Source organism: Scylla paramamosain, chromosome 47, assembly GCF_035594125.1.
Source record: "Scylla paramamosain isolate STU-SP2022 chromosome 47, ASM3559412v1, whole genome shotgun sequence".
Classification (NCBI taxonomy): Eukaryota; Metazoa; Arthropoda; class Malacostraca; order Decapoda; family Portunidae; genus Scylla; species Scylla paramamosain.
In genome coordinates, this window is record NC_087197.1 from 1,350,001 (window position 1) to 1,377,500 (window position 27,500).

General features: G+C 40.8%; 2 long non-coding RNA genes and 1 pseudogene across 2 annotated transcripts in view; all 3 read left to right on the forward strand.

Moving 5' to 3' along the window:
* Positions 1–5,377, forward strand: part of LOC135095021 (uncharacterized) — a 27,528-nt gene extending 22,151 nt beyond the window's left edge. Inside the window, exon 2 of the long non-coding RNA XR_010264036.1 lies at positions 4,555–5,377. This is a non-coding gene — a long non-coding RNA (uncharacterized LOC135095021). The remainder of the gene's footprint in view (positions 1–4,554) is intronic.
* Positions 1–8,468, forward strand: part of LOC135094946 (uncharacterized) — a 54,118-nt gene extending 45,650 nt beyond the window's left edge. Inside the window, exon 2 of the long non-coding RNA XR_010264012.1 lies at positions 7,601–8,468. This is a non-coding gene — a long non-coding RNA (uncharacterized LOC135094946). The remainder of the gene's footprint in view (positions 1–7,600) is intronic.
* Positions 8,469–8,505: 37 nt separating this feature from the next.
* The window catches only part of LOC135094881 (hemicentin-2-like), an 80,535-nt pseudogene continuing 61,540 nt past the window's right edge, over positions 8,506–27,500 (forward strand).

Below are 27,500 nucleotides of genomic sequence, written 5' to 3' on the forward strand. Positions count from 1 at the left end.
ACACACACACACACACACACACACACACACACACACACACACACACACACACACACAGGACGCCACTAAGAGAACTGTAGACACACATAGCTAATTCTCTTTACTGTTTCAAAGTGACGCCCAACCTGTACCTTAATTGGCAGGTGACAGGTGTGGGGGGGGGCTGTGGGGGTATGACAGGTAAGGAAGGGTGGGGTAGAGGAAGGGCGTGACAGGTGAAGGGGGGAAGGGGGAGGGATGTTGTCAAGTATTGGTTAAATTAATATTGTAACCTAACATCTGCTGGAGGAGGAGGAGGAGGAGGAGGAGGAGGAGGAAGAAGAGGAGGAGGAGGAGGAGGAAGAGGAGGAGGAGGAGGAGGAAGGTCATTTTGGAGATTATTGAAAATGTGCAGGAAATGGAGGAGGAGGAGGAGGAGGAGGAGGAAGAGGAGGAGGAGGAGGAGGAGGAGGAGGAGGAGGAGGAGGAGGAGGAGGAGGAGGAGGAGGAGGAGGAGGAAATTACTTAGGAGAAACTTAAAAGAAAGGGAAGGAGGGGATTAAGGAACAGAATGAAAAGGTTAAAGACGAGGAGGAGGAGGAGGAGGAGGAGGAGGAGGAGGAGGAGGAAGTTAAGTTAGAAAAAGGTAACTACTTAAAGACAAGGAGGATAATGATAATGAGGAGGAGGAGAAGAAGAAGAAGAGAAAGAAGAGGAGGAGGAGGAGAGGGAGGAAGAAGAGAATGAATAATAATAATAATAATAATAATAATAATAATAATAATAATAATAATAATAATAATAATAATAATAATAAAGAATAAAGAGGAAGAGGAAGAAGAAGAGGGGGGAGGAGCGAGAGAGAAGAAGGAGGAGGAGGAGAACAAAAGGAAGAAGAAGGTGGGAGGTTATGAAGGAGGAGGTTAAGGAAGAATAATAGGAGGACAAAGGAGGAGAGGAGACGCGGAATGGGAGAAAGAATAATGGGAGGAGGAGGAGGAGGAGGAGGAGGAGGAGGAGGAAGAGAGAAAGGAGAAGAACAAAGAGAAAAGAGGGAAGGTCAAGTAGGGAGGAGGAGGAGGAGGAGGAGGAGGAGGAGGAGGAGGGAGTCTGAGGAGAGAAAGAAGAAGAAAGGAAGGAAGGAAAAGAAAGAGAGAATTTGAAGATAAAAGAAGAATAGAGAAAAACTGAAGAAATGTGAGAATAAGAGGAAGAGGAGGAGTAAGAGAAAGATGAGGAAGAGTCCTTGTATTCCCCTCTCACTCCCCTCTCACTTCCCTCTCATTCCCGTCTCACTTCCCACAGAGAGAAAAAAAGAGAGAAAATCAAAGAGGAAGGAGGAAGAGGAGGAAGGAAGAGGAGGAAGAGGAAGAAGAGGTGTTGCTTTCTCACTCTCACTCCCCTCTCACTCCCCTCTCACTCCCCTCTCCCTTGGTAACAGCACAAAGGGTGATAGAAGTCTTGGGTTGAGTTGGTAATAGTGTCCTTTGCCAAGTGATGGTGTTGATTAGCTAAGTTTCCCCTCTGATTGCTTCTGCTCACCGACTCGTTTTCTTTTTGAGTGATATGAGCACCCGGTTATACATACATGTGTTAGTTTGTTTGTAGCTTTCTGCCTGTCTATGTCTATCTCTGTTTCTCTGCTACCTTTATAAAAAAAAAACGCAAGAATTAGAGATAGAGAGATAGAGAGAGACACAGAGACAGAGAGAGAGAGAGAGAGATAAAAGATACACTAATGAAAGAAAACGGAAAAACAAATAAATTTCTGATCATAACATTATCTCTGTTTCTTTTGACCTCTACCGTGTCAACCTCAACCACATAGCCACAAGACGCAGGGAAAGGTCACACAGCACTCTCTCTCTCTCTCTCTCTCTCTCTCTCTCTCTCTCTCTCTCTCTCTCTCTCTCTCTCTCTGTACTCTACCAGCCTTGACCCCTTCCCCCCTCTCGTCTTCTCTCTGGTTCTTAAATAATTTGTAATGGTGTATATTAACCTTTCAATCCCCCCTCACTCTCCCCTCTCCCCCTCTGTCCCTCTCCCTCTCTTTCTCTCTTTCTTTCTCTCTCCCTTCGTGTTCGTTCTCTCTTAATCTTTTTCTCTTTCTCTCTAATTCCTCTTTTTATGATTTTCTTTTCTTTATTTATTCATTCTCTCTCTCTCTCTCTCTCTCTCTCTCTCTCTCTCTCTCTCTCTCTCTCTCTCTCTCTCTCTCTCTCTCTCTCTCTCTCTCTCTCTCTCTCTCTCTCTCTCGCTCTCTCTCTCTCTCATTCTGCTTTTTATTCTCCCCTCTCTTTTGTATTCATTTCTATTCATCTCTCTCTCTCTCTCTCTCTCTCTCTCTCTCTCTCTCTCTCTCTCTCTCTCTCTCTCTCTCTCTCTCTCTCTCTCATTCCTTCCCTTCCCTCTCCTCTCTCCTTCCTCTTCCCCTCTCTCTCTTATTCCTCCTTTCTCTTGTACCTACTCTTTCGTTTTCTCTCTTTTTCTGTTTCTCTTCTTCTCTCTTTCTCTCCTTCCCTCTTTCACTATTGTTCATTCCTCCTTTCTCTCTCTTTATTCCTCTCTCTCTCTCTCTCTCTCTCTCTCTCTCTCTCCCATTCCCTCCCCTCACTCTCACTTAACACTCCTCTCCTTCCCCTCTTCTTCCTCTCCCCTTTCTCTCTCTCTTCCATTTCTCTTTTTCTTTATTCTTCTCTTCCTTTTCCTGTTTTTTCTCTTTCTTTTTCTTTATGTGTTACTTTCTCTCAATTTTCTTTTTCTCTTTCGCTCGGATTTCTTTGTTCTTTATTTTCTATCTTTCTCTCTTTTCTCTTCGTCTTTGTTGATTTTTTTTTCTTCTTCCTCTTCTTCTTTCCTTTTATTTTTGCTTTTTTCCTTTTTATTCGTGTTTTTTTTTTAATTTTTCTCTTTTTTTCTCTTCTTTTCACTCACCATTTTTTTTTGTTTTTTCTTTCATCGTCTTTCGTTCATTCGTTCGTTTCTTTCTTCCTTCCCTTCTTTCTTCCCTCCTTCCTTCCTTCCTTCCTCCTTTTTTCATTCCTTTTCTCTTCCTTCCTTCCTTCCTTCCTTCTTCCCTCCTCTTCCTCCTCTCTTCCCTCCTCTTCCTGCTTCTTTCACCACTCCTCTCTCTCTCTCTCTCTCTCTTTCGATATCCAAAATGCTTCTCTCCAGCCTCCTCCTCCTCCTCCTCCTCCTCCTCCTCCTCCTCCTCCTCCTCATGCGAAGGATACATGTGTGTGTGTGTGTGTGTGTGTGTTGGATTTATGCAGGTGTGGCTCTGCATTTGTGTAAACTGATGATTACGATGGTGGTGGTGATGGTGGTGGTGGTGGTGGTGGTGGTGATGGTGGTGGTGATGGTGGTGGTGGTTTATGAAGGAATATGTAAAGGAAAGTCTGAGAATTACTGGGAGAATATGTGTGTGTGTGTGTGTGTGTGTGTGTGTGTGTGTGTGTGTGTGTGTGTGTGTGTGTGTGTGTGTGTTAATATTAGATGTGTACACGCTATCTCGTTCCGTGGGCTCTTACACACACACACACACACACACACACACACACACACACACACACACACACACACACACACACACACACACGCGCGCGCCAGAAGATTAGGGTGAATTACTTATGGCAACTACTACTACTACTACTACTACTACTACTACTACTACTACTACAACTTTTCATTCTTTCTTTTCTTTTCTTTTTCTTTTTATTCTTCCTGTTTTTAATCTTGTTCTTGATCTTCACCATCATCACCTCGTCCTCTTCTTCCTCTTCCACCCCCCTCTAACTTCACCAGACCCCCCAAGACGCCCCCCCGCCCCTGAACCCCCAAAAACAGTTATTGGCTTAAGATGGCGAGACCCGGTGGTGCAAAAACTTGTAATTACCTACAGGGTGTTCCATAAAGTGAGCAAGATGACCCTGTAGGATGTGGCCAGACTCGGTAACTGCCTCCCTCTCGTGACTCCGCGCTCTAGAGGTCGTTAGCGCAGCCTGGGGTAGTTAAGGGTAGTGATGGGTAATTATGGGCAGTTGGGGGGGTAGTTTAGACTCCCACGGGGTGTAGGTAACTAGAGAGAGCAGTTGGGGGTGATGGGATGGCTGGAAATGGGCGTAGGGTAGTTAGAAATGGGTAGGGTGGTTGGAAATGGGTAGGGTGGTTGAAAAAGGGTGAAGGGTGTTGGAAAAAGGAAGGAAGGGTGAAAGTAAGCTGTGAGGATTTGAAAAAAGTGAAAAAAACAGAGTAGTAATGTGTGTGTGTGTGTGTGTGTGTGTGTGTGTGTGTGTGTGTATGTGTGTAAGTTTAATCTTCTCAAGTTCTTATTTTTTTTTCATTTATTTATTTTAATGTTTATTTTTGTTGTTTGTTTGTTTTTCTCCTTCTTCGCCGTGCCAGGAATTGCGTGATTATATGTGTGAATTGTGTTTGCATTCACACACACACACACACACACACACACACACACACACACACACACACACACACACACACACACACACACACACACATACATGTAATTTTTCTTCGCCAAAAAACGTAATAAACTTTTTTCTCCTTCTTTTCCAGGAATGAGAGAGAAGAAGAAGAAGGAGAAGAAGAAGAAGAAGAAGAAGAAGAAGAAGAAGAAGAAGAAGAAGAAGAAGAAGACGAAGACGAAGAAGAAGAAGAAATAAAGAACAAAATAGAAAGGAGAGTGAGTGAAAAAAATGATAAAAGGGAGTATGAAAACAAGAATAAAAAAATAAATAAAAGAAAATAAAATAAAAAACAAAGATGGAAAAATGCATTAAAGAGAAAAAGAGAAATAAAAGGAAGAAAAGAAGAAGAGAAGGAAAGGAACGAGATGGAAGAGGAGGAGTTAGCAAATATTATATACCATGAAAAATTGAAATGGAGGAGGAGAAGGAGGAGGAGGAGGAGGAGAAGGAGAAGGAGGAGGAGGAGGAAGCAGAAGAGATGTGCAGGAGGCGAACGAGGAAGAAGCAGTAAACGAAAGAGGAGGAGGAGGAGGAGGAGGAGGAGGAGGAGAAGGAATATAATAGAGAAAGAAAGAAGAATGGAGGAGGAAAAAAGAAGAAGAAGAAGGAAAAGAAAGAGGAACCAGAAGACAAAATACAAGAAGTGAAGGAAGGTGAAGGAAGAACCGAAGGAGGAGGAGGAGGAGGAGGAAGAGGATGAATATGATAAAGAATAACGAGAGGAAGAAGAAGAGGAAGAAGAAAGAGGAAACAGGAAACAGGAAACACGACAAATAAGAGGTGAAGGAGGGCGAAGGAGTAAACAAAGGAGAAGGAAGAATATAATAAAGAAGGGGGAAAGAGGAAAGAAGAGGAAAGAAGAGGAAAAAAGCGACACATTTTCAACTTTCCTCTAGTTTTTATATTTCAAGGTGCCAATATATAAAATTTTCGTAAGATCTCAACCCTTTTGGCCCGAAAAGTGTATGGTTTTATAGATGAGCGAGAGAGGGAGAGGTGGAGGCGTGGGAAAGAGGTCGAGAGAGAGAGAGAGAGGGAGAGGGGGAAGGTACGAGGGAGAGAGAGAAGAGCAGGTATGTTTTGAATGCTCTTAGAAGTGAGAGGGAGGAGAGAGGGAGGGAAAAGTGAGAGAGAGAGAGAGAGAGAGAGGGAGAGAGAGGAAGAGTGTTTTGAATGGGGTGTGAAAGGAGAGGTATAAGAAGACGAAAGAAAGGAAAAGGAGAAAGGGAGGGAAGGAAAGGAGGAAGAAACAGAGAGAGAGAGAAGAGAACGAGACGAGAAAGGAAGGGAGAGAGAGAGAGAAAGAGACAGATGAAGGAAGTTTCTGAAATAGAGAAAACACAAAATAAATAGACGTGGATGCTGAGATGAACTAGAAAAAAATGAATGAAAGAAAGATGAAAAAAAGAAAGAAATGAAGGAAGAAGGAACAGTAAGAGATAGAGGCAGAGGCAGTGGCGTTGTGGAGATGGAAAGAACTGAGAGGAAAGTAGAGGAGGAGGGGAAAAAAGAGGGGGAAAAATAAGAAGAAGGAAATAGAGGCAGGCAGTTCCAGTGTTTTGAGAGAAGATGGTTCTTTTCTGAAATGGTAAACTTTTTAAAACACTCTGGAAAAGGTTATGAAAAGAAGTCCCAAGTTTTTAAGGGTAGCGGACACACACACACACACACACACACACACACACACACACACACACACACACAGAGAGAGAGAGAGAGAGAGAGGGAAGAGAAATATTGCAGACTCTTAAAACGTGCATTACAAATTTTTTTTTTTTAATAGAGAATAGAAAGAAAAAAATATATAAGGATTTATTTTGTATATGAAATTAAAGCAGACGATTAAGTGAAATGATTGAAAGATAGTAATAGTAAAAGTTAAGGTAGAAATTATATATAAATGTACAAAAAGATGATAAATGAAGAAAATAATGAAAATATAAACAGTTTAACCAAAAAAGAAATTAATTAAATGTAAAAGTGTAAAAAAATTAAAGCATTAATATACTAAAATATAAACAATTAAGCGAAAAAATAAAGAAAAAGGCTTAAGAATGAAACAATAAATAAAAATAATAGAAAAAAATAGAAAAAAAATATCAATAATTAACCCCAAAAAATGAAAAGTAATAAATAAAGAATAAACGAAAAATAAAAATAAAGTTTAAAAAAATCCAAAATAAGGCAAACCATTTTTAGAAATTCCATTTAAAAAAAAAATAGAAGAAATAAAAAAATAAATTCTCCCCAAAAATAAAAAGCAAAAATAATAAAAAAAATAGGAAATAAGACAAAAATAAATGAATAAATAAACTCTCTCTCTCTCTCTCTCTCTCTCTCTCTCTCTCTCTCTCTCTCTCTCTCTCTGGAAACGAAAATAGCAACAATGGAGCCTCGTTTACACACACACACACACACACACACACACACACACACACACACACACACACACACACGAAACGCACGCAAATATTTGAATATTGAGAGAAGCGAGGAAACAAGTTGATATTGCAGGAAGGGAAAAAAAAAAGAAGAGGAATAAGAGAAAGACGAAGAGGAGAAGGAAGAGGAAGAGGAGGAGGAAAGAATTACACTGTTGGAAAAAATACGATACAGTTTAATATGCAATACAAGTGTGACGCTAGAAAATAGGCATAGAAAACGAGAAATGGTGTGTTTGTGTGTGTGTGTGTGTGTGTGTGTGTGTGCGTGCAAGCAACAGAAAACGTAGTGTGACGAATAAAAAGGAATCGAAATTGTATGAGAGTAAACATCAAAGAAAACGAGAGAAGGGAAACTATTGCATTTTTTTAAGGGGAGGTTTAATTTTTTTGTGTGTGATCCTAAAGAAAACGTAAAATAAATCAAGGAATCGAGAGAAAGAAAATGGGTGAGAAGAGCGTATGAAAGAAAACGAGAGAAGGGAAACTAAGTGATATTTTTTTCTTTAGTATTGTGATGATGAAATGGTGAAATAGCGTAGAACAGAATAAAGAAATAAAAAAAAAGAATAAATAAAGAAATAAATAAAAAAAATAGATTAGAGAAAAACAGTATCAAAGAAAACGAAACAAGGGAGACTTAACAATTTTTTTTTAATAATCGAATATAATTTTTTTTGTGTTAAATTACAGTAAAATAGAAAAAAAAGAAAATAGGATAAACAAAGGAATAAATAGACGAAGATTAATTTAGTGTGTGATTAATCAAGAAAATGAAAAAAAAATGACGAAGAAAGCTTAGAAAACAAGAAAAAAATTGAATGATGAAATAAATAGGCGATAAAATTAAAGTGCTTTGTGTAATTATAGTTGAAAATTATAAATAAACCGAAAAATAAAGAAATAAACAAATAAAAGTTGAAAAAAATAATGTTGATTGATAAAGAAACGAAAAGTGACAAAGAAAAGAGAGAATTAGGAAAGAAAGAAAAGAAATTAAGTGGATGAAGGATAATGTTTGATAATTAAGGAAAGAAAGATAAGGAATGAAAGAGAAGAAATTAAAAATGAACATAAACGTATAGAAGAGGAGAAAGAGGAATAGAAAAAAAGGAGAAGAGAGATAAAGAGATAAGTGTGATAGATAAACAAAAGCAAGATAGTAAATAAAGAGAAAAATAGCAGATAAATTGATAAATATAGATAGATAAGAATAGGAAATAGAAAAGAGAAAAGATAATTAAGAAAAGTGCAAAGAAAAGAAAACAACAACGAAAGTGAGTAATTAGCGAATTTAAGACAAGAAAATTAAGAAAGGGTGAAAACTGAGAGACAGTTTAATAAAGAGAGAAAAAAAAGCAGAAAAGAAAAGAAGGCAAAGATAGAGAAATAAAAATGAAAAGAACACCAAAAACGAATAATCAATAAAAGAAAAGAAAAAAAGAGAAATGATAGAAAAATAAAAAAAGAAAATGATCAAAACGAAAGAAAATGAAACAGTGGAAATTAAATAGATAACTGATTAAGACAAGAAGACAAAGAAGAGAACAGAAAAAAAATATAGCAAATTAATGAAAAAAAAAGGATAGACAAGAAAGAAAGAAAAAAAATGACTAAGAAAAAATAAAGACGAACAAAACACGAAAAAAAACAACATGAGAAAAGAAAAATAAATAAACAAACAAAATAAACAAAGGAGAAACAAAACAAAACAAACAAACAAATGTCCCTAAGGATGCTGGCAAGGACTCTGGAAACCGTAGGACACCAGAAAAGGACCCAAGTAAATCAACAACAACAAAAACAACAACAACAACAACAAATATCCTACGTCATCAGAACTTACCAACAACAACAACAACAACAACAACAAGAGGAAGGATTCGAGGGACTTGACACACAAAGGATGTCCCCACACACCCCTCCTGCTGTAACAATCTGCCTGCTCCCCCTCCTACTGGCGCTGCCTCTCCTGTTTCCTGCAGCGTCAGCCCTCGCCAAACACAGAGGTAAGAGGTGGTGGTGGTGGTGGTGGTGGTGGTGGTGGTGGTTGTGGTGGTTGTGGTGGTGGTGGTAGTGGTGGTTGTGGTGTTCGTTTTCTTCGTGTTTGCATTTATCTTCTTCTTCTTCTTCTTCTTCTTCTTCTTCTTCTTCTTCTTCTTCTTATTATTATTATTATTATTATTATTATTATTATTATGTTGTGAATTATTATCATTATCTACATTTCCCATGTGTTTTTTTTTTTTTATTTGTGTGTATGTAATTCTCTCTCTCTCTCTCTCTCTCTCTCTCTCTCTCTCTCTCTCTCTCTCTCTCTCTCTCTCTCTCTCTCTCTCTCTCTCTCTCTCTCTCTCTCTCTCTCTCTCTCTCTCTCTCTGGAAGGAAAAGAATATATATTTGTATCTTTCCTTTCTGGTATTATACGCACACACACACACACACACACACACACACACACACACACACACACACACACACACACACACACACACACACACACACACACACACACACACACACACACACACACACACACACACACTCCTTCATCCTTCCCTCCTAAACATTTCTTGTGTGTATTTCCGTTCCAAATATATTCCTTGCACCTCCATATCTCTCTCTCTCTCTCTCTCTCTCTCTCTCTCTCTCTCTCTCTCTCTCTCTCTCTCTCTCTCTCTCTCTCTCTCTCTCTCTCTCTCTCTCTCTCTCTCTCTCTCTCTGATTTCCTCATAAACAAGACATACAGGAATGTTGAGGAAAATAAATGTTTGTGTGTGTGTGTGTGTGTGTGTGTGTGTGTGTGTGTTTGTTTGTTTATTTGTTTGTTTTCTTGTTTATTTTTCCTTTTTTTCCTACTTCTTTTCTTCTTGGTTTATTTACTGTTATCTTATTTGTTTTCTTTTTTTCGTTTTTATATTATTATTATTATTATTGTTTTTGTTGTAGTTGTTGTTGTTGTTGTTGTTGTTGTTGTTGTTGTTGTTGTTGTTATCATTACCAACATCATCAGCACTACTACTACTACTACTACTACTACTACTACTACTACTACTACTATTACTACTACTACTACTACACTAAAATGCCACGAAAACAGAAGAAATAGTAAGAAAAATAATAGATAGAGAAAAAGAAGGATAATCTCTCTCTCTCTCTCTCTCTCTCTCTCTCTCTCTCTCTCTCTCTCTCTCTCTCTCTCTCTCTCTCTCTCTCTCTCTCTCTCTCTCTCTCTCCTTTGCCTCTCACTATTAGACCTCCCTGTTACATGACCACTCCTCTGTGACCTACTGAGAGAGAGAGGGAGAGGGAGAGAAAGAGGGAGAGGGAGAGGGAGAGGGAGAGAGAGAGAGAGAGAGAGGTACTGATCCATTTTCAGATTCGCTAGGGAAAAATTTGTGCTCTATTTCCTCTTGATTCGAGAGAGAGAGAGAGAGAGAGAGAGAGAGAGAGAGAGAGAGAGAGAGAGAGAGAGAGAGAGAGAGAGAGAGAGAGAGAGGATGGGGGATAAAAGCCAGTTATCTTAATATATTTCTTCGTTTTGAGATTTTCATACACTCTCTCTCTCTCTCTCTCTCTCTCTCTCTCTCTCTCTCTCTCTCTCTCTCTCTCTGTCTCTCTCTCTGTCTCTCTCTCAGTTAGTGCCGGGCCATCATGTCACCGGTAAGTGCAGGTACCCGTGGCTGTACTAATGTGATATGCATGTCAGAAACCCATTTGTTGGCTCTCAGGGGGCGCTGGGAGGGGTAGAGGTACAGCTGTGTGTGTGTCCGTACGTGTGTGTGAGGTGTAGAGGCTTGTTTTGTTCGCCCTCTAAGTGCTCTAAATGTACGAGTGTGTGGGAGGGCCTGGACTGAGCTGTGTGTGTGTGTGTGTGTGTGTGTGTATGTGTTCTGGTTAGGTAATAAGTGGGAGGAAGGAGTGGTTTCAGTGAATTTCTTGTCCTTTTTTTTTTTTCTTTTTTTTGCTTTTGTTTTGTCGTCTGTGAATTTTGTGTGGGGGTGTAACCTCTTTCAGTGTTCCCAATTACACACCTGTCGTCTCTTCGTTACCTTTACACACACACATCTGTTTTTATCATCCTTCTCAGGTGACCCATAACACACCTGTCCTGTCTCCCTCACCTTTACACACCTGTTCTTCTTGTCTTTGCTCTCAGGTGACCCATAACACACCTGTCCTGTCTTCGTCACCTTTACACACCTGTTTTTCTTGTCTTTGCCCTCAGGTGACCCATAACACACCTGTCCTGTCTCCCTCACCTTTACACACCTGTTCTTCTCTTTGCTCTCAGGTGACCCATAACACACCTGTCCTGTCTCCCTCACCTTTACACACCTGTTCTTCTTGTCTTTGCCCTCAAGTGACCCATAACACACCTGTCCTGTTTCCCTCACCTTTACACACCTGTTCTTGTCTTTGCTCTCAGGTGACCCATAACACACCTGTCCTGTCTCCCTCACCTTTACACACCTGGTGCCATCCTGACTTATTGATGAACCTCTTCTGGTGACATTTTTAACTTCCTTCACACTTCTTCCCTTGTCATTTTATTTCACCAAGTTGATAAAAAGCCATCCTCGTGAGTGGCATTTGTGAAACCGTTTTCTATGCTGTCGTATTTTATTTTTTTTTCTTTTCTCTCCTGAGCTAAATTCTTTCTTGCTCCATTTGAGGCAGATTTCATAAGCTGGTCTAATAGGTGTTGAGACCTCCCTGTCTTCCTCCTGTCTCGATTTATCAGAGAGTTCATTCCCCAAGATGAAGAGAAAATGTTTTTATTTATTTATTTATTTATTTGTTTATTTATTTATTTATTTGGTATCTGGAAAAAAAAGGTTCTGTATTCTAACGTGGGTATAAATGTTTGGTTTTGTTTAGCATCGAAAGCAGAAACATTTCATATTCCAAGTTGAAGTGTTTGTTATTGTTTTGCTCTCTGGGAAAATAAAAATAAAAAGTTCTGTATTTTAACGTCCGTGAAAATGTTTGGTCTTGTTTGGTGTTAAGAAAGTAGAAAAGGCAAGTCATATCTTAACCTTGAGTGAAAATTTATTTGTTGTTTATTTATTTATTTATTTATTTATTATTTTGAGCTGAAAATAAGGAAGAAAAAGAAAAAAAAAAGAATTTGAACCTGAAAAAAAGGAAAGAAAAAACAATTCTGTACCCCAACTTGAATGAAAATCTTTGCTCTTGCTTACACACACACACACAAAAAAAGAAAATGAATAAATAAAATGAAGAAAAGAACAGAAAAAAAAACACATTCCCACCTCTAACATCAGAAAGAAAAAGAAAAAATCTCTTCTCCTATTTGGCATTTGGAAAACACGATAGAATATTCCAAGATCCGTCACTTCACAACCCCTAACACGAACACAGTCTCCCACGTGTCTGGTCCGCCCTGAGCACACGCCACGCCACGCCTCGCCACACACTCCCCTCAGGTTCTCCCATGCCCTTGAGAGTTCCTTAACCAATCATCGGTGGAGTGAAAACTTTGCCTTGATTGCTGCGTTGTGGAGAGAGAGAGAGAGAGAGAGAGAGAGAGAGAGAGAGAGAGAGAGAGAGAGAGAGAGAGAGAGAGAGAGAGAGAGAGAGAGAAAGGCATGTACGTATATAAACAGAAATCCAGATAAACTAACAATTTTCAAGAGTAAGCTAAACCAGCTTCAGAAATTTTGGGTGTTCTGGTTGGGTCAGGGAAAAAAATAAATAAATAAATGAAACACTTGGTATTTTAACCCTTTCATAAATTCTTGTACTATTTCATTCTGTTCCGTCTCATTTAAGCAAGAAAGTAAGCTGTATCATATTTTTTTTATCTAATCATTACAAAAGTCCTAATTTCTATAGACTAATCGTATGTTTTCTCTTGAATTATCGTACTTAACCCAATATTGCCTTCACTTCATTAATTTTTGCTCTCTCGGTTTGTAAGTGTGGAAATAATCTCTATTATATAATTAATTTTTGTCTAACTAATAAGGAGGTTCTCATAAGATCTAGCTTTCGTACTTTTCTCGTAAATTCTTGTACTTCTTGACTCAATACACTTCACATCTCATCACTGACTTTACTCTCTTTGTTGGGCAGCTTGAAAATAATGCCTGGTCTGTCATTGATGTTTCCCTCATCATTATAATACGTTCACAAATGCTTCTGTTAATTAATTGTACTTCTTCTTATGCATTTTGTACTTCTTAACTCAGACCTTTTATCATTTCATCTAGGATTTTACTCGTCCTGTTTGTTAACTTAAAAATGGCAGCTCTAACGCATTTTTTTTCTTTTTCATTTTTTTCTAGCCAATACCAGAGTCTTCATAAACTTTTCCATTGACTTTCGTACCTCCCGTCATAGATTATTGTACTTTTCCACTCAATCCTCTCTCCCATCGGCATAAGCTTCACTCATCGTGTTTGGCAGTTTGAAAACAAGGCCAGTGTAATCATAAACCTTCGACTTTCGTACCTTTCCTCATTAATTCTTGTACTTTTTCAGCTTAATCGTCTCTCATGCCGCTAGGAACTTTACTTGGCTCGTCTGTCCTGTTAGCCAATTCTGCGATGCATTCCGTATCAACTTTCGTACCTTTTCTCGTAAACTGCTGTACTTTTCAACCCAACACTCCCTCATTTCCCCGGACGCTTCACTCAAACTGCTCGCCAATTTAAAAACAATCCCAATACTGTCATAAATTTTGAGCCTCACCACACACACACACTCATACACACGCACACGCTCACGCACACACGCACACGTCACACGAAACGGTTTCCATTCCCTTTCCTCTTTACTTTTATACATCGAGTTCCGTCCCCGCGTGATGCATCGCTTGTCAGTGAGGGAGACTCCGGGAGACTGGCTGCCCATCTCGTAAATCCACAAATGCTACGGTTCTGCTGCTCTCGCGTCTCGTTGTTCGTATTCATCTGTGGTCTGCGTCGTAGTCACCCACCTGTGCAGCCCCGAGTGTTCAGTGGTGTTGTGGTGTGGTGTGGTGTGGTGTGGCGTGGTGTTCATTTGTTACTAAGCCTCGTTTGCTGTATTGGTGTCGTTTTGGAGTTTCGGTGCCATTGTTTGGGTTTATGTTAGTGTCTGAGGTTCGCTTTGCTGGTCTGGTTTGTATTTTGGTTCATTGTTAACTCAGGAACCTCAAAAACACAAGAGTTGGTGTAAGATGCCATTATACCTACACCACTAAGAACAAGATCAAGATCAAGAACAAGAACAGGGACTGGAGAACCTAAGAACACGAGGGTTGGTGCAAGAAGCCATCAACTTTACACCAACAAGGAGAACAAGATCAAGAACAAGATTAAGAATAGAGTAACCTAAGAACACAAGGGTTGGTGCAAGAAGCCAAGATCAAGAACAAGATCAAGTCCACTACACTACCATCACTCACACCATCACCACGTAAACTCTAACTTACACCACCATCACCACCATCACCACCACACACTAGTACGGTCTTCAAAACACGTGATTTTTTATTTTTTTTTTTTAATTACCGAACACGACAAGGGTTTTCTGAGATATTAGTGATTGGGGGAGGCAATTTTCTGCTTCATCACCCATCACAAGTTCTCTGCCAAGCCCCTTACTTGTCTAAAATTCACCCTTGTGCTTTCCCCTTCATTCCTTGTTGCAATTTGTCTCATTCCTGGCTGTAGTAATGGGTTGGTTCTTGACTTGCACTCTCTATGTCCTTTCTCTCTCATTCCTTCATCTCCTAAATCATTTCTTTCATTTTTCTTATTGTATTGATTTTTTTTTTATTCGTCTTTCATTCGTCTTGTTTTTCTGTCTTATTCTTCTTTCTTTTTTGGCTTTTATTCTATTTTTTTCTTTCTCGTTTCTTTCTTTCCTAAATAATTTCTTTCATTTATCTTACTGTATTCATTTTCACTCGTTTTTTCATTCCTCTCACGTTCTCTCTCTTTTTCTTTTCCCCCTCTCTCTGTCTCTCTCATTCCTGTCCCACCTAAAAATTCCTTTCCCTTCAACTTTCTCTCCTCTTTGTGTTTATTGCTTTTCTCTCATATTCTCACCAAAAGCCACCTCTTTTTTTCATTCCTCTTACAATATTCCTCTCTATTCTCCTTTCTTTCCCCTTTTTTATCACTATGTCTCGTTCCTCTTTTAAAAAAATTACCCTTTCCGTGTTTTCTTCTTCTTTTCCTTCGTTTTCTTCTTCACTTTCCTTCGTTTTCTATCATAATCTGTCTCACTTCTGCCAAAAAAAAATAACCTTCATGTCCACTTTAATCTTCCATTCGTCTGCTGTCACTTTTCTATTGCATTCTCATAAAAAAAACCCCGATCTTTTGCTTCATCTTAAAAACAGCTCTTCATTCCACCTTCACTGTTTCATTCCTCCTCATTTCCTATCTAGAACAACTCCCCCTTTCATTTCCCGCATTCATCCTTCTCCGTTTTCTATCACTTTTCTCCCCACGTCCCGATCGAAAACCGCATCTTTTACTTGATTTAAAAACACTACATTCCTCTTTCACTCTCCATTCCTTGTTTAAAAAAGAATTCCCTTCATTTCCACCTTCACTTCACTTCGCTTTCTATCACTCTCCTCTCCAAATGCACGTCTTTCACCTCATTTAAAAACGCCACTTCATTTCTCTTCCACCTCTTCATTCCTCTTCGTCTCCCTCATCCACGCCCCTCCCAAGTGCAGCGTTATCTGGTCTTATCTTCCACGCATCATCACCCTTTCCATCAAGCTAAACCAGGCTGGCTACATCAAATTTATACACCCTTTTCTTTAATCTCCCATCACCCTCGTTCCTCTGTTTAGCTTCCCAGCGCGCCCCTCCTGTGTTTCCGATTGCGTCACCTCAAAGGGCCAGACGTCTCATTGCTTCCCCTTGCCTGCTTCTCTTCCTCCTCCTCCTCCTCCTTCAGGCTTCCCTCCCTCCTCCCGTCTCCTGTCGTGTGTTTTGTATCTGGTGAGTGTTGGTGAGTGTGTGTGTGTGTGTGTGTGTGTGTGTTTTACTTCTACTACTACTACTACTACTACATCACCACCACAGACAGCTGTCACGACACACACACACACACACACACACACACACACACACACACACACACACAACACTCAGATGGTATGTGTTCCTGACATGACAAGAGAACCAGTCGTGTCATTGTTTCTGGAGGAGGAGGAAGAGGAGGAGGAGGAGGAGGAGATACGAGAAGACAGGGAGAAGTGGATGATGATGAAGGGAGAGGAGGAGGAAGAGAACATTTTTAGCGAAGGAAGGGAAGGAGGAGGAAGAGGAGAAGGAAGAAGAAGAAGAAGATACATATTTAGGCATCTTCATATCTTTCTTGTAAATAAACAAAGTCTTTAGTATAACATTTTCTTCCTCTTATTTTGTTTATCCTGTCTCTTCTTTTCCCATCAGTACCTCCTCCTCTTCCTTCTCCTCCTCCTCCTCCTCCTCCTCCTCCTCCTCCTCCTCCTCCTCCTCCTCCTCCTCCTCCTCCTCCCAGAATCTTTCCACAAACACACCATTTTCTGTCTGCAGTATAAAATATAACAAAAAAAAAAAAAAAAACAAGGAAAAAATTATATTCAAATACTACTTCTGTTTGTCCTCCTCCTCCTCCTCCTCCTCCTCCTCCTCCTCCTCCTCCTCCTCGTATTTTAATGGAACTATTTTTTTTCGTTTTTGGATGCGTCAGTGTTTTGTACCAGTCTCTCTCTCTCTCTCTCTCTCTCTCTCTCTCTCTCTCTCTCTCTCTCTCTCTCTCTCTCTCTCTCTCTCTCTCTCTCTCGTATATGCGTGTGATATTTGGATACATCTGCAGAGAGAGAGAGAGAGAGAGAGAGAGAGAGAGAGAGAGAGAGAGAGAGAGAGAGAGATACACACACGGCTGAACTAAAAACAGTGATGATACAAAGCTACGCACGCACACACACACACACACACACACACACACACACGCACACGTACACGCACACACACACACGCACACACACACAGGGAGAGGGAATAAAACGAATCACCCATGCAACCAGTCATCCAGAGAGAGAGAGAGAGAGAGAGAGAGAGAGAGAGAGAGAGAGAGAGAGAGAGAGGGGGGGGAGAGGGGTGAGTCCACAGAGACACAGAAAGGTACAAACAAAATCTCTCTCTCTCTCTCTCTCTCTCTCTCTCTCTCTCTCTCTCTCTCTCTCTCTCTCTCTCTCTCTCTCTCAAGTTAATTTAATTATACTAGTGGTTTTAGATCACACAAATTACAAACCAGAAGAGAGAGAGAGAGAGAGAGAGAGAGAGAGAGAGAGAGAGAGAGAGAGAGAGAGAGAGAGAGAGAGAGACACTAGTTCAGTCCATACCCCGACACACCCACGGCTCTTGTAGGAGATGCCCCAGCACCCCACCCCCTCTCTCCCCCCAGCTCCTCCTCCCACCAAAGCCCTTCCCAGCGCCATCTGTTGAGCGCTGCGGGAGAAGGAGCGTGAGGGAGGCAGGGAAGATGTAAAATTGGTCCTTCTTGTTTGGAAATCTGTTTAGCTTGTTGTAGCTTGTTGTGCGAGTGGGTAGAAATGTTGTTTTTTTTATTTATTTTCTTTCTTTCTTTATTTGATTTTTGTTGTTTTTGTTGTTGTTGTTGTTGTTGTTCAGTTTTTTTTTCATTTTCGTTTTCTGTTCTCTTTTTTTTCGTTTTCTTTTTTTTTTTGGTTTTCTTTTGTTTTCTTGTGTGTGTGTGTGTGTGTGTGTGTTTGTTTATTTGTATTTATCTTCCTTTTTTTTGGTCTCTCTGTGTCTGTCTATCTATCTATCTATCTATCCATCCATCTATCTATCTCTCCATCGTCTGCCCTGCCACACACACACACACACACACACACACACACACACACACACACACACACACTTGACAAGAGAAAAAGTAGAAGAAACATCAAATAAATAAAGATAACATGAAATTTAAACCCTTACATAAGATATACCTTATAGTGCTAGAGAGAGGGAGAGGGAGAGAGAGGGAGAGGGAGAGAGAGGGAGAGGGAGAGAAGGAGAGGGAGAGAAGGAGATGAGAGGCCCTTGGAGACGATGCTAAAGTGGAGAAGGCGACGGAGGTAATGAAGGGAAGGCGAGGAGGAGGAATACAAAGGAATACAAAGGAAAGCCAAACAGCAACAGACCTTTTGGTCCTTGCAAGGCTGTTTGGTAACTACTTCTAACTAGCTACAGTGAAGAGAGACAGGACAGCATAGCAGAAGGCTCCTCCCCACCCACCACTCCCTCCACCCAGCGCTGGCATGGAAATAGTTGGGAAAAGTACCATGCAGTATGGAAAAACTGACATGGAAATTTTCATAGGAAAGGATGAAAGGAAGTTCTACTATTCACCCTACGGTGAACTCTACACGCCTATCTCAAAGTTAATACAAGTTATATTAAAAATGGTGTCTGTTGAATAAGAGTTTAATAGTGAATTTAGTAATTATTCGGACAAGGAGAGAGCTTGTTGGGGATTTGCTTTTAAATATTTGTCTATTTTATTTTTGAATGATTCAATAGTATTGCTGTTTACAATTTCGGCAGGAAGTTTATTCCATATATTTACTATACGATTAAAGAAGAAATGTTTTGCCTCGTGGGATTTAAAACGTTTGGGTATAATCTTGAATCCATTATTTCTTGTTAGGTTAGAATGATCAATGGTAAAATATTTATGTGCATCAATGTTACTATATCCTTTGAAAATTTTGGACACTTCAATTAGGTCTCCTCTTATCCTGCGCTTTGTTGGAGGAGGAGGAGGAGGAGGAAGAGGAGGAGGAGGAATAAGAAGACTACAGGGAAGAAATGAAGGAAAATTAGAGAGAAAAAAAGAAGACTAGAGGAAGAAGAAGGAGGAGGAGGAGGAGGAGGAGGACAACGAAGAAGAAAAAGAAGAGGGAGAAGAACACGAAGAAGAAGAAGAAGAAGAAAAGGAGGACAACAAGAACGAAGCTAAAGGAAGGAGGAGGAGGAGAAGGAGGAGGAGAAGGAGGAGGAGGAGGAGGAGGAGGAAGAAGAGGAGGAGGAGGAAGAGAAGGAGTAATACTAGTGAAGACCTACCTGTATTTCTTACTGAGAGAGAGAGAGAGAGAGAGAGAGAGAGAGAGAGAGAGAGAGAGAGAGAGAGAGAGAGAGAGAGAGAGAGAGAGAGAGAGACTTTATGAAACAAGGTATGTTCTATTTCTTTCTCCACGACATCCAATTCTGAGTGAGAGAGAGAGAGAGAGAGAGAGAGAGAGAGAGAGAGAGAGAGAGAGAGAGAGAGAGAGAGAGAGAGGACCATTCACCCCATCAAATTATAAAGTAAGGAACGTAAGCTCACGCCTCTCTCTCTCTCTCTCTCTCTCTCTCTCTCTCTCTCTCTCTCTCTCTCTCTCTCTCTCTCTCTCTCTCTCTCTCTCTTTCCTCTTTAACACCTCGCCAGTCACAGTGGGAGGGAAACACACTCTCTCTCTCTCTCTCTCTCTCTCTCTCTCTCTCTCTCTCTCTCTCTCTCTCTCTCTCTCTCTCTCTCTCTCTCTCTCTCTCTCTCTCCCCCCATCAATACCCCCTCTTCCTTGATACATTCATGTCACGCCCAATATCCTCCTCCTCCTCCTCCTCCTCCTCCTCCTCCTCCTCCTCCTCCTCCTCCTCCACCTCCTCCACTGTTACCTCCACATACTTCAAAACTCCTCCTCCCCCCTTCTGATCCTCACTTCCCCCCTCAATCCACTCCCCAACACCCCTCTTCTTCCTTCCCTCCTCCTCCTCTTCTCCGCCTTCCCTCCCCAAGTTTTCTTCTTCTTCTTCTTCTTCTTTTCTTCTTCTTCTTCTCTCTCTGATTCACCTCCTGTATAATCCTCTTTCTCTCTCTCTCTCTCTCTCTCTCTCTCTCTCTCTCTCTCTCTCTCTCTCTCTCTCTCTTTCCTCTCACCACAAACATCAAAATTCTCTCTTTCCTTCTCTTCCTTTCCCTTCTTCTTCCCTCCCCATCTCCCCACCACTCCCCAGACCCAACTATGTCCCTCCCCACCGCCTCCCCGTCTTCCCACCTTCGTTTCTCTTAAGTAAACACCCTTTTCTCCTCCCCATCTTCCCTATCCATCACTATCATCTCTCACCCTCCCCATTTCCTCCCCATCTCTCCCCCATCTCTCCCCCGTAAATCTTCCCTACCCTCTATCTAATCCCCAACTTCACCCCCACCTCTCTAACTCCTCTTTAATCTCCCCCTCTCCTCTCCATCTCCTCCCATCATCCCCTCCCCATTTCTAATAGTTCTCATTACTCCCCATCTCTTCCCAACCCCAATACCGTTTTCTTTAACCCGTTTTCTTTATGCCCGCCCTCTTCAGTTTCCCCTGCCGCTCCCCAAGTCTCTCCCCACCCTCCCCACCTCTTCTCCCCTCCCCCTCCCCCACCCATTCCCCAGCTCGCCCCGTTGGGAGGCGTGACGTCACAGGCGAAACCCTACAGCGATCAATTGTCCTCAACCCCGGGGGAAGGCTGGGGGAAGGGAGGGGTGAAGGGGGAGGGGAGGACAGGGGGGAATAGTGGGGAGGTGGAGGAGGGGGATAACCTCAAAATGTGTCTTGTGTGGCTGTGAACTTTGACCTTGGTGGTGGGGAAAGGAGGAGGAGGAGGAGGAGCAGGAGGAGGAGGAGGAAGAAGAGGAGGAGGAGGATAAGAACAAGAATAGCAACGATAAATTAAAAAAAACAAAAGAAGTAGATGGAAAATGAAGGAGGGAAAAAAGGAAAAAGAAAAGAACATAAAAAAATCTGGAAAATAAAACGAGGTGGAAAAGAAAAGAGAACGACGAGAAGAAGATGAAGAAGAAGAAGAAGAAGAAGAAGAAGAAGAAGAGGAAGAAGAAGAGGAAGAAGAAGAAGAAGAAGAATACTTTTGAATTTAGGAAAGAGATGTCATACAAGGAGACGCAAGAAGAGGAGGACGTAAGAGGAGGAGGAGGAGGAGGAGGAGGAGGAGGAGGAGGGCCATCAGCAACACAAAGAGAACGACAAAGGGAGATGTTGCAGGTAACACTTGCAACATAGGAGGAGGAGGAGGAGGAGGAGGAGGAGGAGGAGGAGGAGGAGGAGGAGGACAAAAAGAAGAACAGCAGCAACAACAACAACAACAACAACAACAACAACAACAACAACAAGAGGAGGAGGAGGAGGATAAGAACAACAACAACAGAAGAGGAGGAGGAGGAGGAGGAGGAGGAGGAGGAGGAGGAAGAAGAGGAGGAGGAAGAGGAGGAAGAAATGTGGTTAAAATCAACAGAGAAACCAGTAAGAGAGAGAGAGAGAGAGAGAGAGAGAGAGAGAGAGAGAGAGAGAGAGAGAGAGAGAGAGAGAGAGAGAGAGAGAGAGAGACCAACATACACAGAGACAAACAGACAGACAGACAAAAACAATCAACGAACAAACAAACAAACAAACAAACAGAGAGAGAGAGAGAATAAGAAATTAAAAAAAAAAAAAAAAAAGAAACTAAAAATAGGAGGAGGAGGAGGAGGAGGAGGAGGAGGAGGAGGAGGAGGAGGAAGAGGTTTAAAGGGACACATCTCTAAAGGCGAAAGCATGATAGGTTTCTTAACACAATTGAACTTTGTAGTAAACCTGATTGTATCCTCTCTCTCTCTCTCTCTCTCTCTCTCTCTCTCTCTCTCTCTCTCTCTCTCTCTCTCTCTCTCTCTGGTCAAGTCTGTATTTTTTCTCATTTTCTCTCATTTTTCGTGTTAAGTCTCTTGTTGTTGAGAGAGAGAGAGAGAGAGAGAGAGAGAGAGAGAGAGAGAGAGAGAGAGAGAGAGAGAGAGAGAGAGAGAGAGAGAGAGAGAGAGAGAGAGAGAGAGAGAGAGAGAGAGATAGTGTGTGTGTGTGTGTGTGTGTGTATGTGTGTGTGTGTATAAAATGAGGTTTGGTTCTTAAATTGTTTTGGTGGAGGAGGAGGAGGAGGAGGAGGAGGAGGAGGAGGAGGAGGAGGAGGAGGAGGAGGAGAAGGAGGAGGAGGAGGAGGAGGAAGAAGATAAACAGGAAAAAACAAATTAGGGAAACATAAAAACAGGAAAAACACTAAACAATGAAAGAGAGAGAGAGAGAGAGAGAGAGAGAGAGAGAGAGAGAGAGAGAGAGAGAGAGAGAGAGAGAGAGGAGTAAAAAGTGGATGAGAAACAGAATAGAATGAAGGAATAAAAAAGTAAAAATAAAAAGCATAATGGAGAAGGAGGAGGAGGAGGAGGAGGAGGAGGAGGAGGAGGAGGAGGAGGAGGAGGAGGAGGAGGAGGAGGAGGAAGAGGAGGAGAAAGAAAGGGAAGTTGAGAAAGAAGATAAGAAGTAAGACGAAGAAGACAAAAGAAAATGGAGATGAAAATGGAGAAAAGAGATAAGAAGGAGGAGGAGGAGGAGGAGGAGGAGGAGGAGGAGGAGGAGGAGGAGGAGGAAGAGGAGGACTGAGAATAAAAGGAAAAGAAATATTCAAAGAGGAAGAGAGATGGATTTTATTATGTCTCTCTCTCTCTCTCTCTCTCTCTCTCTCTCTCTCTCTCTCTCTCTCTCTCTCTCTCTCTCTCTCTCTCTCTCTTAGAAAATTCCTGGGGTTTTCTGAAATTTCTGTAGTTTTATCACGAAATTCCTTTGTTCATCCCGAAAAACTCTGTAGATGTGTCTGAATATTGAAGAGGAGGAGGAGAAGGAGGAGAAGGAGGAGGAGAAAGAGGAGGAGGAGGAAAAAGAAGAAAGGGAAGAGAGGAAAGAACAAAGAGTAAAAACAAAAAGGAAGAGGACTAGGAGGAGGAGGAGAAGAAGGAGGAGGAGGAGGAGGAGGAGGAGGAGTTGCAGGAAGACGTAGAAGAAGAAGAAGAAGAAGAAGAAGAAGAAGAAGAAGAAGAAGAAGAAGAAGAAGAAGAAGAAGAAGAAGCTTTCATTAGAACACCACAATTGACTATTCTTCCTCCTCCCCACCTGAGACAGGAAAAAAGGAGGAAGAGAAGGAGAGGAGGAGGAGGAGGAGGAGGAGGAGGAGGAGGAGGAGGAGGAGGAGGAGGAAGCACACTTAATTAGAGACCATCTTTGGGATCTTGAAGTAGAAGCTAATTTACACAAGTAGAGGAGATGACTTAAGTGGAAGAAGAGGAGGAGGAGGAGGAGGAGGAGGAGGAGGAGGAGGAGAGGGGGAAGTCTGCACGGGAAGAACAAAATGATAATACTTAGGAATAAACAACTGACTTATTAGCAGCGTGTGTCAGGAGGGCATGTCAGATGTGTTGGTGTTTTGAGGTCAAAGGTAATTATACATAACACTAATTACACTTTAAAGAATATACATCATTTTTAATCTAATATGAACCTTTGTAAATCGTTTTCTTATATAGGCGAGTCACTGGTCAAAGAAAACGGGAATAGAATGATCAAGAGGCTTGCTGAGTTCCCGCCCTTCCTAATAGAATTTGAATATGTTGCCAGTAATTGAAGGATTGGTTTCTCGAAGCCTTTCTAACCTAATACCTTCAAATACCAGTGTTGTTAATCAGTAGCACTTCACCTCTCGTTATTAATCCCCCTTCTCTTCATATCTCGTCTTTTTAATGTGTTTTTATTCATTTATTTATTTATTTATCTATCTTTTAATCCTGGCAATTTAAATATTCCCCTTTTCACTTCAACCTGGCAGTCTTATCACCTTCAATATTCTAACCAATTCAGTTTATGGCGAAAAAAATCTTTCCTTTTTAAATCAAACCCGTTTTCTACAACTTGGGAAACACGTGTGGCACAGCAGGATACACACGGAACAAGACTCTCTCCCCGCCAACCTTCTTCCTCTCCCACAACAAAATAGAATAATAAAGGAACCGTAGAGGGAAGAGAGGAGAGAAAATAAATGCAGGAAAATGAAGGAAGTGATGGAAAATGAGACTGTCTTTAAAGGGAGGGGAAAGAGGAGGGGAAAAGGGTTATATACTAAGGGCAAGAGGAAGAGTAAAGGGTTAGGGGAAAGATAAGGAAGGGGAGAGGAGAGGTGTTACATTAGGGAGAGGGGAGAGTAACTTTGTGTGAGGGGAAAGGAGAAAAGGAGGAGGAGGAGGAGGAGGAAGAGGAGGAGGGTGAAGAGGAAGACTGAAACTGCATTGTGTTAGGATTAATAACATACAAGGAAGAGGAGGAAATGAAGAAAGAGAAGAAGATAAGAAGGAGGAGGAGGAGGAGGAGGAGGAGGAGGAGGAAGAAGAGGAATAAGAGAAGGTAGGAGGAAAAATACTTCAGTGCTAAATTAAACGAAGGAGAGAGAGAGAGAGAGAGAGAGAGAGAGAGAGAGAGAGAGAGAGAGAGAGAGAGAGAGAGAGAGAGAGAGAGAGAGAGAGAGAGAGTAAATTCCAGTTTCCATCTCAGACTGTTAATTTGTGAAGCTGGAACAAGGACGAACCAGGAAACGGGGGGGGGGGAAGGGAAACAGACAAAAAAAAAAAAAAGGGGAAACTGGAAACTGGATGTTGTGTCTGTGTTGCTCTGGGAAAGTTGACAAGCCTGGGAAACATTGCCTTAACTTTCCTACTCTGATTTTTTTCCCCCTGACTCTTTTTCCCTCTTAATCATTCTCCTCTTTTTTTTCCTATTTTTTTCCCTTCATTCGTTTTGTTTGTTTCTTTTTTCCCGTTTTCTTTTTTGCTTCTCCTTCTCTTCTGTGTTTTTTATCTTTCTCTGCATTTTATTTTTCTTTCCTTCTTTCCTTCTTTCCTTTTTTTATTTACTTTCTTTTCCTCCTCCTCCTCCTCCTTCTCCTCCTTCTTTTTCTTACTCGTTTTTTTCGTTTTCTTTCTCTTCCATATTCTCCTTTTGTAATTTTTCTGACCCTCCTCCTCCTCCTCCTCCTCCTCCTCCTCCTCCTCCTCCTGCTCTATTTCCCTCTCTCGCATTCTTCTCTCCATCTCTTGTTTCCTCCAAGTTTCCTCCAATGAGTTTTTACAGCCACCCACCTCCTACTCCTCCTTCTCCTCCTCCTCCTCCTCCTCCTCCTCCTCCTCCTCCTCTTTATTTACTGCAATAGCCGAGACTGGGGAAAGCCACAGGGGGAGGAACAAGGAAAGATACTCGTCAAGGGGAAAATACCACGAGCAGGGAAAAAATTACTGCCTGAAAATAAAGTTTGTGAAAAGGGGGAAAAAAAGTGTGAGGAAAGACTGGGTGAAAAAAAAAATTGCTCGGAAAGGTTTCATGGAAAGTTGTCATTAGCTGAGAGAGAGAGAGAGAGAGAGAGAGAGAGAGAGAGAGAGAGAGAGAGAGAGAGAGAGAGAGAGGGAGAATGTCAACAAGGGTAGGATATTTTTAAACACACACACACACACACACACACACACACACACACACACACACACACACACACACACACACACACACACACACACACACACACACACTCACTCCCTCTATTAGACTTCAGGGAGTAGAAGAAGAGGAAGAGGAGGAAGACAAAGAGGAGGAGGAGGAGGAGGAGGAGGAGGAGGAGGAGGAGGAGGAGGAGAGGACTATACCGGACAAAGTGCATCGTAAAAGGGAAACAGCACACACACACACACACACACACACACACACACACACACACACACACACACACACACACACACACACACACACACACACACACACACACACATCAATTTGGTAACTATTTCATCCACAATCACCCAAGTTGTTGATATATTTAAGGGCTTTGGACCGCCTTTAAGGGATCAGGAAGAGGTTTAAGGGCTTTTTAAGGGATCCAAGATGGTTTTAAGGGGGAATTTAAGGCTTATGGTAGTGAAATAAGACAAGGAATCAGACAAACAGACGAACTGATGCACAAACACACACATACAGACAGATAGACACTAATTTCATCTTTTTTTTTGGGTGTGTTTGTTTGTGTGTGTGTGTGTGTGTGTGTGTGTGTGTGTTTATCTCTGTCTTGCTGTGTATCTGTCTGTTTTTCTCTGTTTGAGTTTGTTTGTTTGTTTGTTTGTTTGTTTGTTTGTTTCTGTTGCTCTGTTTGTGTCTGTTTGTGTGTGTGTGTGTGTGTTTGTTTCTGTTTGTTTGTTTCTCTCTCTCTCTCTCTCTCTCTCTCTCTCTCTCTCTCTCTCTCTCTCTCTCTCTCTCTCTCTCTCTCTCTCTCTCTCTCTCTCTCTCCATAAACACAACTGTACTTTCTATTCATTTATTCATATTTTATTTGTCGACAACTAATAGAAAATGTAAAGTTGATATTTTTTTTTATCTCTCTACAAAAAAAAAAAAAATAAATAAAAAGTGAAAGAAAAAATAACGCGTAAATTAAAAACCCTACATTTGAGTTTATTTATATCACAAAAAAAAAAGAAAAAAAAAAGAAAAAAAAATAGGAATAAAAAATGAAAATATATATAATTCTGCATCTGTATTTTATTTATTTATTTATTTTATTTATTTTTTTTTTCCTTTTTCCGGCGAGTCGTGAATTACTTGGAAAATTTATATGGTTACAAATTTGGTACTTAATATTTTTTTTTCTCATCTTTAATATAAATAACTTTAATATAAATTACGATGTGAAATGTGGCGGTCACCTGGGATGACTGTATGTATGTATGTATGTATGGATGTATGTATGTATGTATGTGTGTATGAATGGATTATACACAGTGTTTATTCAGTATTTTATTTAAAGTTTGTTGTCTTTTTTTTTTCATTTTATTCATTTTTTTCACATTATTAATCGTTTTTGTATTTTCAAGGTTACTTTTTTTGTTTATATTTGTTTAGTTTATTGTTTTTTTTAGTGTTTTTTTGTTTTTGTTCCTATACTTTTCACATTTACTAATAAAAGGCCAATTATTTTCACATTTACTAATAAAAGGCCCAATTATTTCCACATTTACTAATAAAAGGCCCAGTTATTTTTCACATTTTCACATTTATTGATAACAGAAAGTAAAAAGTTCCACATTTATTAACAAAATGTCATAGTTTCTGCTGGCAATCGACGTGAATCCGTTTTCTTTTTTCCTTCACTTTCATCATTCCAGGATTTCATAGACTGTTGATGCGATAATTTCCAGTCTAGTTCCATAATATTGTGACACACGCACGCACACACACACAACAACAACAACAAGAACAACAACAACAACAACAGGCTCTCAAAATTATGAGTTTAGTAGTAGTAGTAATAGTAGTAATAGTAGTAGTAGTATTAGTGGTGGTGATTGCCGTGGTGGTGGTAGTATTAATAGTAGTAGTAGTAGTAGTAGTAGTAATGATAATGATAACACTACTACTACTACTACTACTACTACTATAATAATAACAAAATGAAAAAAATAATATAATGAATTCAAGATTAACTCTCCTCTCTCTCTCTCTCTCTCTCTCTCTCTCTCTCTCTCTCTCTCTCTCTCTCTCTCTCTCTCTCTCTCTCTCTCTCTCTCTCTCTCTCTCTCTATTGATGCACCCTCCCTCTACATCAATTTGTGAGAGTGTCACCTACTCACGCTGAAAAGAAAAGTTTTAAAAGGAGAAAATTAATTGAAAGTTGAAGAGGGAGGGGGAGGAGGG